The 9,359-nt window shown below is 43.4% G+C and overlaps 1 protein-coding gene across 3 annotated transcripts in view; it reads left to right on the top strand.

Moving 5' to 3' along the window:
* Positions 1-3,195: 3,195 nt before the first annotated feature.
* The window catches only part of LOC114778801 (cadherin-20-like), a 58,163-nt gene continuing 51,999 nt past the window's right edge, over positions 3,196-9,359 (top strand). For 2 of the 3 annotated variants that reach the window (XM_028967170.1, XM_028967173.1), the window contains exon 1: positions 3,222-3,591. The gene's annotated coding sequence lies outside the window, so the exon portion shown is untranslated. Of the gene's footprint in view, positions 3,592-9,359 lie in introns of all 3 variants that reach the window. The other variant, XM_028967171.1, reaches the window with a different exon arrangement.

Below are 9,359 nucleotides of genomic sequence, written 5' to 3'. Positions count from 1 at the left end.
GATCTCCAGAGATGTTCAATCGATATCAAGTCCGGGTTCTGGCTGGGCCACTGAAGGACATTCAGAGATTTTTTCCTGAAACCACTCCTTTGATATCTTGGCTGTGCTTAGGCTCATTGTCCTGCAGGAAGATGAACTGTCGCCCCAGTCAGAGTTCAAGAGCGCCCTGGAGCAGGTTCTCATGAGGGAGGTCTCTGTACATTTCTGCATTCATCTTTTCCTTTATTCTGACTAGTATCACAGCTCCTGCAGCTGAAAAACATCTCCACAGGATGATGCTGCCACCACCATGCTTCACTGTAGGGATGGTAATGGTCTGGTGATGAGCGGTGCCTGGTTTCCTCCAAACTTGACGCATGGCATTCACACCAAAAAAAAAAAAAAAAAGTCCTTCAGCTGCCTTTTGCTAAAACTCCAGGCAGGCTTTAATATGCCTTTTACAAAGGAGCGGCTTCCGTCTGGCCACTATACCATTGGTGGATTGCTGCAGAGATAATTGTCCTTCTAGAACGTTCTCCTCTGTCCACAGAGGTGACCATCAGGTTCTTGATCACCAACCTGACTAAAACCCTTCTCCACTGATCGCTCAGTTTAGAAAAAGACTTGGTGGTTCTGCTCATTGGAACCTTCACAGCAGCAGAAATTTTTCTGTAACCTTCCGCATGTTTGTGCCTCAAGACAGTCTTGTCTCGGAGGTCTACAGACAATTCCTTTGACTTCCTGCTTGGTTTGTGCTCTGACATGCACTGTCAACTGTGGGAGCTTACAGTATCTAGACAGGTGTGGGCCTTTCTAAAATCATTCAACTGTTTTTTTCCATAGGGTGACTCAAATTAAGCTGCAGGATGATCAGGGGAAACAGGATGAACTTGAGCTCAATTTTGAACTTCATGGCAAAGGCTGTGAATACTTATGTACATGTGCCTTCTCAGTTTTTTTTTTTATTTGCCAAGTAGACTTTTTTCATGTTGTCATTATGGGGTGTTGTGTGTAGAATCAATCCATTTTGGAATAATGATGTAACATAACATAATGTGAAAAGTGATGCGCTGTGAATACTTTCTGGCTGCACTGGACTATAAAAAAAGCGTACTTAATATCAGTATTGTCATAACATTACAGAATATGACGTGTTTTCAACACATTTTCCATTTTCCAACAGAATTGTTTAAATCAAGAGCATAAATATATTCTTGTATTGATCATCACCTTACACGTTACCTGCAAGCAAAGAGGAGCCTTGTCATTCAATGCTCATCAAATTTGTGGAAATGACTTCTGTGAAAATTATTTGATTTTGGTCACAGACTGAGCTCATTACAGACAGCAATACAGAACAATCATTCAGCATTGATTTCACAAACATTGCAATGTTAACATGCATTTTTAATACCATACAGGAATACGTTATAATCATAACATACCCATCTATCACTATATTGATCCTGACAGATGCCACCCCGATTGGTGACAAGACATTCAACACGTGCACAGCATGAATTTTATTATTGTTAAAATAATAATAATCCCTGCCCATCTTCCATGGACCTTCATTTTGCCCATTGTGAGGTGAGGACACATTTTCTGTGCTGACGTGTATAACAGTGACAATCGTTTATTTCAGTTGGAATAGGTAGCCTTGCTTAAATCGACTAATCTCTGTGATTTATAGGTACCTCACAAGATAGACACGCAAACGTTTCTTGCCCTGAGCCTAACACAAAGAAATCAATCATCCAGTGTGAGTATGTGAGTGCCAGTCCACATATGTTCAGATCCAAGTGAGCAGAGAGCTGACAATAGCACACGTACACAAATGTAAACAAATATTTAAAGTTGTGACGGATACGTGAGTAGTATACGCGAGTATACTTTTCTCAAGCGGATAGCACTGTGTGTAAAGCCCTTCAGAAAAAAAAGTAATAATCCTGCATGTGTGTGCAAGTCAGCTTAGTAGAGTGCTTGTTAATTTAATTGCACCAACCAACCACTGTTTAAATGTGGTTAATCATTCATAAGACACAGACAGTCAGACAATTATCATTCAGCAAGAGTATTGCGTAGCTTTCTGTGATAATGTGATAACATATTCATGAGAACATTGCTAAATTCATCAATAGTGAGTGGGAGTTTAGTCAAAGTCTGTTCAACCAGAGCCGATGGAGGTTGAGTGTTATTATGCTCACAAGGATGACCACCATTGGATACCAATAGTTTGGGCTTGGCCACTTCCTGGTGGTGTGTGGCAATTACTTTGTACTCCGTGTGTAGTTAAAAGTTCATACAGAATGACAGTCACATGCATTAACGTGTGTGTGTGCATTCTCTCCATCGTGGACATGAACAAAGGCCTGAGATGAATTAAACTGAACATCAAGTCCAAAAGAGTTTGCAGTTGAACTGTTAAAGAGAAGATATCACGTCCAGACCATTCAGTGCTGATTTCCTTTTGTTTTTTAAAGAATACAATAAAAAAAAAAACTTACAACAGGCATTGCAATTTTTTGGACCGCTCCAGTCCCACAAAAAGCCCACAACATCCTCGTCAGGGGCGTTCTCTGAACATTCCTCTAAATCCAGAACTAAACACGGGGTCTCAGTCTTCTGGGAGCTTCAGCCACTTCTACCTGCGACCCGTAGCCCATCATTAGCCGGTGACACCCTGGAATGAAAGCAGGCGCGCTGCATCCAGAGTACTGGCATGAAAATGAGCGAGAGAGGGGAAATAATGCTTTACCACAAAAAAAACAAAAAAAAACGATCATTCACAAATATATTAGGAAGTGGTTGAAGAGGTGGACCGAGCCAGAACCAGAAAGAAAGACAGAGAGAGAAAGCAGACACTGTGAATCCTGCCAACAGAAGAGTAATTCACCCTCCTTCAGCTGCCTGTGCCTGGACGGAATATTCATGAGGCTCAGAGAGAGAGAGAAAGAAAGAAAGGAGGGAGTGAGAGAAAGTGATAAAGGAGGATAGAACGGGATAGAATGAAGAGAAAGAGAGAAGACTTAGAACTGCAATGTACACACAGAGGGGTGATAGAGGGAGGGTAAGAGAGGGGGGGGGGGGTATTCAGAAACACAATGACGAGCTAAGAGCAAAAAAAAAGGAGAGAATGAGAGAGTGAGTCAGGGCGAGAGAGAGAGAGAGAGAGAGAGAGGGAGGGAGGGAGGGAGAGAGTGCTCACAATAGCGCAACTCTTTCCACCTGAAGATTACTCGGCTGCTCGCGCCCATCCTGAGAGCAGGACGCCACAGGCAGCTCTCTCCATCAGGAGGTGCGAATCGCTCGCTCATTCTCCTCCTCCTCTTCCTCCTTCTTTTTCATTGTTTCTTTTTTTCTTCTTCCTCTGCTTCAAACGTTTTCTCTCTTCCTCGCCACACGTGTCGGACCGCTCTCATCAGCTGGTGACAGCCCAAAGCTCACACTCACTGAGCGTTGGAAAAAGAAGGAGAGAGAGCGTGAGAAAATAGTGGGTGCTGGATGAACCTACAAGATAACGAGAGAAACTTGTGACGAGACAGAAGACAAGAGTCCCCGCGGTCAGACCCGTAAAGCCAGAAGGAGGATCCTGGGGACCTTTAGAACAAGGTAAGGGCATCGCGTGTATTTATCTCTCTGTTGCTAGAGGACCGAAAAAGTGGAAAGTGGCGCTGTGACGAACCGTTGGAACTCTGTTCAAACCGCATGCGAGTGGGAACAACAACGGAGGAGGGACCGAGGTGTCGGAGAGGGTAGACCGGGAGATAGGCGCTGGATGATGGGGTCACAGGGACGTGCTGGCAAGACGCTGTCAAGAGTTAATACCAGCATGGGACACTGGGATTTCAATTATACACACACACACACACACACACACACACACACACACGCGCGCGCGCAGCCCTCAATGCTGCCAAGAGCTGCTCACTTCGCCGGCGTCTCTGGATAAAGATTTCCTTGTGCTTCATTAGGCAGATAGGGGCACGTACTGCGCGCATTCCCCCCCACCCCGTTCTCCTATCGGATTTCAGAGGAACGGAGCAATTTGCTCATGGCGCTGAGGGGGGTCTGGTTAGAAAGTGGCCGGTGCTAAAAAGGAGAGCTGATGCGGGGCGGGCGATAGGAAGCAAATGGGTTTTAATGTGAGGGAAGAAGGGAAGAAAAAAAAGAAAGGCACGAACAAAGAGAAAGAGCTGCTAATTACAGAACCGTCAGGGTCTCCTTCCAGCCCTCTGGGCGCGTTTTGGAGAAGCTGTCAGGTTCTCTCTTGTTCTTGCCCCATCTGCGTCTTGTTCACTGTGCCCTGTCACCGGTAATTAATATGATCAAAGTCAGGAATGAGACCCGATCCGGAGTCGTGTGCAAAGGAATGAATTTGAGAAAAGTGGAACCAACCGGCGTGATAAACATCATCCTTGGAAAAACCCTTACCCTTAGTCTAGCGGCCCCGTAATCAGAATCCCGATCCGCCAAGGTGCCACCGAGGTGCCACTGAGCAAAGCACCGTCCCCACACACCGCTCCCCGGGCACCTGTCATGGCTGCCCACTGCTCACCAAGGGTGATGATGGTTAAAAGCAGAGGACAAATTTTGTTGTGTCACCGTGTGCTGTGCTGCAGTGTTTAACAATGACAATCACTTCACTTTCACTTTCATTGCAGCCGCAATGTTATTTATGCCGCGCAGCTTATGCAACTTGTGGGATGCAGAGTGAACCCTGACCAGGCGTTCCATAAAGGGATTGTGAGACTGTGCGCTCCTTGCGTGCCAGCAGGGGAAGTCGATAGGTTCCAAATTGGAAATGATATGGAACTCCGAGGTCAGTGAGAGTTATAAAACACCCCAAGGTGATGCTCTAAAGAACCTGTCTGCCTTTTTGGTTCTTTTTTTTTTTTGTCTGTGCAGTGGAACACTGCTGGGATTCAGTATTGTCCAGTAAAAGAAGAAAGAAAGAGACAGACATCGGTACAAAGTGTGACCGCCTAGTGACATGATTTCTTTTGTACATTTGACACTTTTGGACAACGGAGGAGGCAGGTTGTGTTGCAGAGCGGGGACGTTCCCACATGCACATACCTCACCGCACTATTGCATTTCCAGATCCTGGGGCATAAATCCAGGAAACCCGAGCCGGGCACTGAACAACAGCCTGCGTCCCCTCCTGCCCTTACGGATCTTTAGGACATTAAGAAGGCATGGTGATACATGAGAAGGAGCCTTATGACAAGGAAAACACACACACACAGGGTTTTACACGTCTAAAATACAAACTGCATTACACACAAAAACATAGACACAATTACTATTTTTTGTGTTTTTTTCTGTCTACTATATTGTCACTTAATCATATTTAGTTTAAATCGGTGACATTAAACTTTCCATACAAGGTGTCAGTATTCAGCATACAGTAACATGTTGTGCTGCTGTCATTGAAACAAAAGAGGCCTGGCTGTTAAGGAAGCGGACCCGTAATCAGAAGGTTGCCGGGTCGAATCCAGAGCCGCCAAGGTGCCATTGAGGTGACCCTGAGCAAAAAAGCACCGTCCCCACACACTGCTCCCCAGGCGCCTGTCATGGCTGCCCACTGCTCACTCAGGGTGATGGTTAAATGCAGAGGACACGTTTCATTGTGTCACCGTGTGCTGTGCTGCAGAGTTTCACAATGACAATAACATTACCTTCACATCAAAAGAAGACAACACATTTTTCTACTTTTTCATTCTCTCCTTTCACGAGTGAATGTTTTGTACTCAAACACCAGAGTTTTTAATAAAACAACCAAAAAAAAAGAAAAACGTTCCCTTAAGAGGAGTGTTTTTCCACTTCATTATTCCACGCTGAGCAGCTTTTCCCCCAGTCCAAGATAGTGAATTATTCCAACCTCACCAGGGATAAGAAAGCAATCATGTTTTCCTCCTGGCTTATTCTAAGCAGACAGCCCCTCCGAGAATGAATCCGCTCAAAGTGCCCATCGCACCGGGTAAAAGACCGGAACACCTGGTCAGCTGAATGAAACCAAATCGATTCTCGTGCGCCCGTGCACAAACCCAGCTTCTCATGGCAGCAAGGGCTGGTTTTTAACCTGCCAGGTTTAATTTGAGGTAGATTAAAGTTACCGGCCCTCCCTCAGCACTTCGGACACCAGGGGCTAGTGGTCAGTGTGAACTCTCGCTCCCCTTCAGACTGCGGCTCATTAGCTTTCCTCTGTCGGGGGGTCGGGTGATCAGAGAGGGCGGGATAATTGAGAACAGGACAAGTGGACAGCCAGCATTTCTTTTCTGCTCGCAGATGATATGTTATGATTCCCTGGGTATATTCCATCTGCATGCTCCCCCTTGTGGTGGCGTGGGTTTCCTCCTGGTCGTCCGGTTTCCTCCCACCATCCGAAGGCATGTACACTAGTTGAACTGCTGTCCGTAGGTGTGAGTGTGGCCCTGCAGTGGGCTGGTGCCCCGCCCTGCGCCCAGTGTCCCGGGATGGGTTCCAACAGGTGCAAACCTGAGTACGACCAAGTGGTTGTGGACAGTTAGTGACAGTTAAGTTGGAATGTACATTTTGCATTTTCTTTTTGCTTGATTGACAAGGTTAGCATGCTAATGTCAGTAAATATTGGTAAAGAAATATCAGTAAACTTTAAATCATTCAATAAATAACAAAAAATCATAACAGAATGTAAAGATTTTTGCAAAGCCATGATGAACCAAATGTATGTCAAAAAAGATAGAACCAACAAATTCAGTATAATAATAAATGTAGCATAAACATGAATGAATAAATAATATGAATACATCCTGTGAAAAATCCAAGTATCAATCTGCCTGAAAATGGATGTAAATGTCAGAATCCGGTCCAGAAGGGGATACTCCGGGTCTGGTGTTTAAGTTTGTCCTGTGTTGCTATGATTCCTGTTCTCCATCAGGTCGTTGTTTGATATATGTTTCTCATTGTGTCCCCCATGTAATAAATCCCCTGTCTCGTGACGTCTTGCGTACGCGTCCTCCTTCCTCGCCAAAAACTGTAATGGTAAAGCCCACCCACCCCTTCTTTAGCACTTATCAAACCATTTACCTCCTAATTTATACTCTCAGGGTCTAATGAGTTCTTAAAACATTATTTAATTTGAACAAATGCAGCATCACTGTGGCCAGGCTGGAGGGGAATAGGGGTCTAATGAATGTCACTATGAAGGGACCTCAGAAGTCGCAAATGCAATCATAGCTCACGCCTCACAGAACCTGCAGCCACTCACATGCCACCATGCCAGAAAGGATGGAGGTGGCGTCCGTCGGCCCTGAAGTTAACCATTCATAAATAGAATAAGGAATAAATTTAACATGCAATGCTCTCTAGAAGCATAATGGCTCAAACGTATCCCCTTGGGCGAAAGGACCGAGCTTCTACCAGCAAGATCTACACAGCATACCCATTTCCAGCTCTCCTTAATTAAATTTTCAAGAGTACATTTGACAAGGCTTTTTTGAGTTTTTTCCTTTTTGTGGTTGTTGTTTTTCAAAATGGCATTAAACATTACAGTTTACGTGAATCACATATAACTTTAAAAAGCATAAAGGTTACCCAAAGACAGCATATTTATCCAAAGAAATCAATTATTGAAAGATAAATTAACAATTGATATTATATGTCTATCGAAATAAATCTAGTCTTAATTCTATCCTTATAAATTAAAATCTTCTAAATATGATGCATATACAGATACATAAATTTTTCAGTGTATCACAATAATTCTACTAGAAATTATTTGAATAGTAGACAACTAAATTGGTAGCTATAAACCAGTGATATATAACTAAAAATTCTGGAAATAAATTTCTGGTTTAGTGTTTACAGTTGATTTTGTAACAAATAGGTTTTTATTTGCCCAAACCCTCAAAGAACAGGTAACACCATATTTCCTCGGTGTATTACTGAAGGAGTTCAGTGATAAAGCACAGGGTTTCAAAATTGGCTAATTTCACCATCCCCACCGTTTGGTTTTAATAAAATCTGGTTTTAATAAAAAGTTTTTCATTAGCATTCTGTCAGCCATGACCCACTCTGATCTGTCCAACCTGCAGCAAAATTTCATATCATTTAGAGCTAAATTAACTTTGGTCACAGGCAATAATGCATGCTGGGCTCTTAAAGGTTTTACATATATGTTACATTACAATACATTTCTTAATCGCAATTTCACTCTAAAAAGGGCCTGCTCAAGCTTTCCTTACAATCAGAGCCGAAAAAGAGCAGAGTCAACTCGTACAGCAGTTTCTCAGGTTTCCGCACTCTCAATGAAAATAATGCAGTGTTTGAAGTTGGCTAAAGCAAGATCTGTCATCTACCATTGCTTGCATGAGAGGACTCTGAATCCAGCGCATGTTTGTGGGCAATTAGAAACCCCGACTTCTCCGAAAGACATACCGCAAAACAAACAGCAGTAAACACTTCACCCCCACGGACTGCTGCACACCAGACAAGTGAGCAGAATTAATGGCTCGTCTGCCACTGTGCATCCTGAAAGTCTTGCGTTTTAGTGAATACGCTGTCAAATAGATATTAAAGAGGGAACGTCCTAATTCATTCTTTTTTTTTTCCTTCCCAGAATGCTGTTTTGATTGCAAAGCTTGATTAGAATTCGAGCTGCCTTGACACCATCGACCACACCCCTGCATTCACATCCAGCTAATAAAAGCCTGGCCCAGTCCCAGTAGTTACATTAATGCTTTTCAAAATGTCTATTTAGGCTTATAGACAACTAATGCCCAGTAACGGCAGATGTTTATCAACCGCAATTTGCACTCTCGCTGCTCCCTCATCATCATCATCGCTTTTTTTTTTTTTTTTTACTTTTGCTCATCAGCCTTCTTTTACCTGAGCGTGGATCTAATCTGGAGAGAAGTGATGTGAATGTGCCAGAAGCGTAAACAGCTTTGACCCTCCGACATCCACGCCTGTGTTATCCTGGCTAATAAGCAACACCACTCAGACGCTAATCAACCTACACTAACGGCGAGTCTCAGCATGATGTGAAAATGAATGAGCGTCTGCGGAGAATTTCTGCTTTGGCGATATAACCGTAAAATCATTCATTATCTGTGCAGCTTCTTTTGAGGCGTCAGTTCGATTGCTTATCAATTTACAATCATCGTCTGAATGCATCCACTGCTTGTAACCAGCTTAATTAGTCTTACTGTTATATTGCCATATTTACACACATGTATGTATAGGTATAAATATAAATGGACTTTTTAACAATTGACATTTCAGGCTCACCGGGTGTCCAAGATCAATAATAGTTCTTTAATTTATTTTTTTACGGTTTAATTTTAATTTTAGTGAACAAGGTGAAAATAAAGGGCAATGTGCCTTCAGACCTTTGT

Source organism: Denticeps clupeoides, chromosome 2, assembly GCF_900700375.1.
Source record: "Denticeps clupeoides chromosome 2, fDenClu1.1, whole genome shotgun sequence".
Classification (NCBI taxonomy): Eukaryota; Metazoa; Chordata; class Actinopteri; order Clupeiformes; family Denticipitidae; genus Denticeps; species Denticeps clupeoides.
This window is presented reverse-complemented; position numbering and strand designations above follow the sequence as displayed.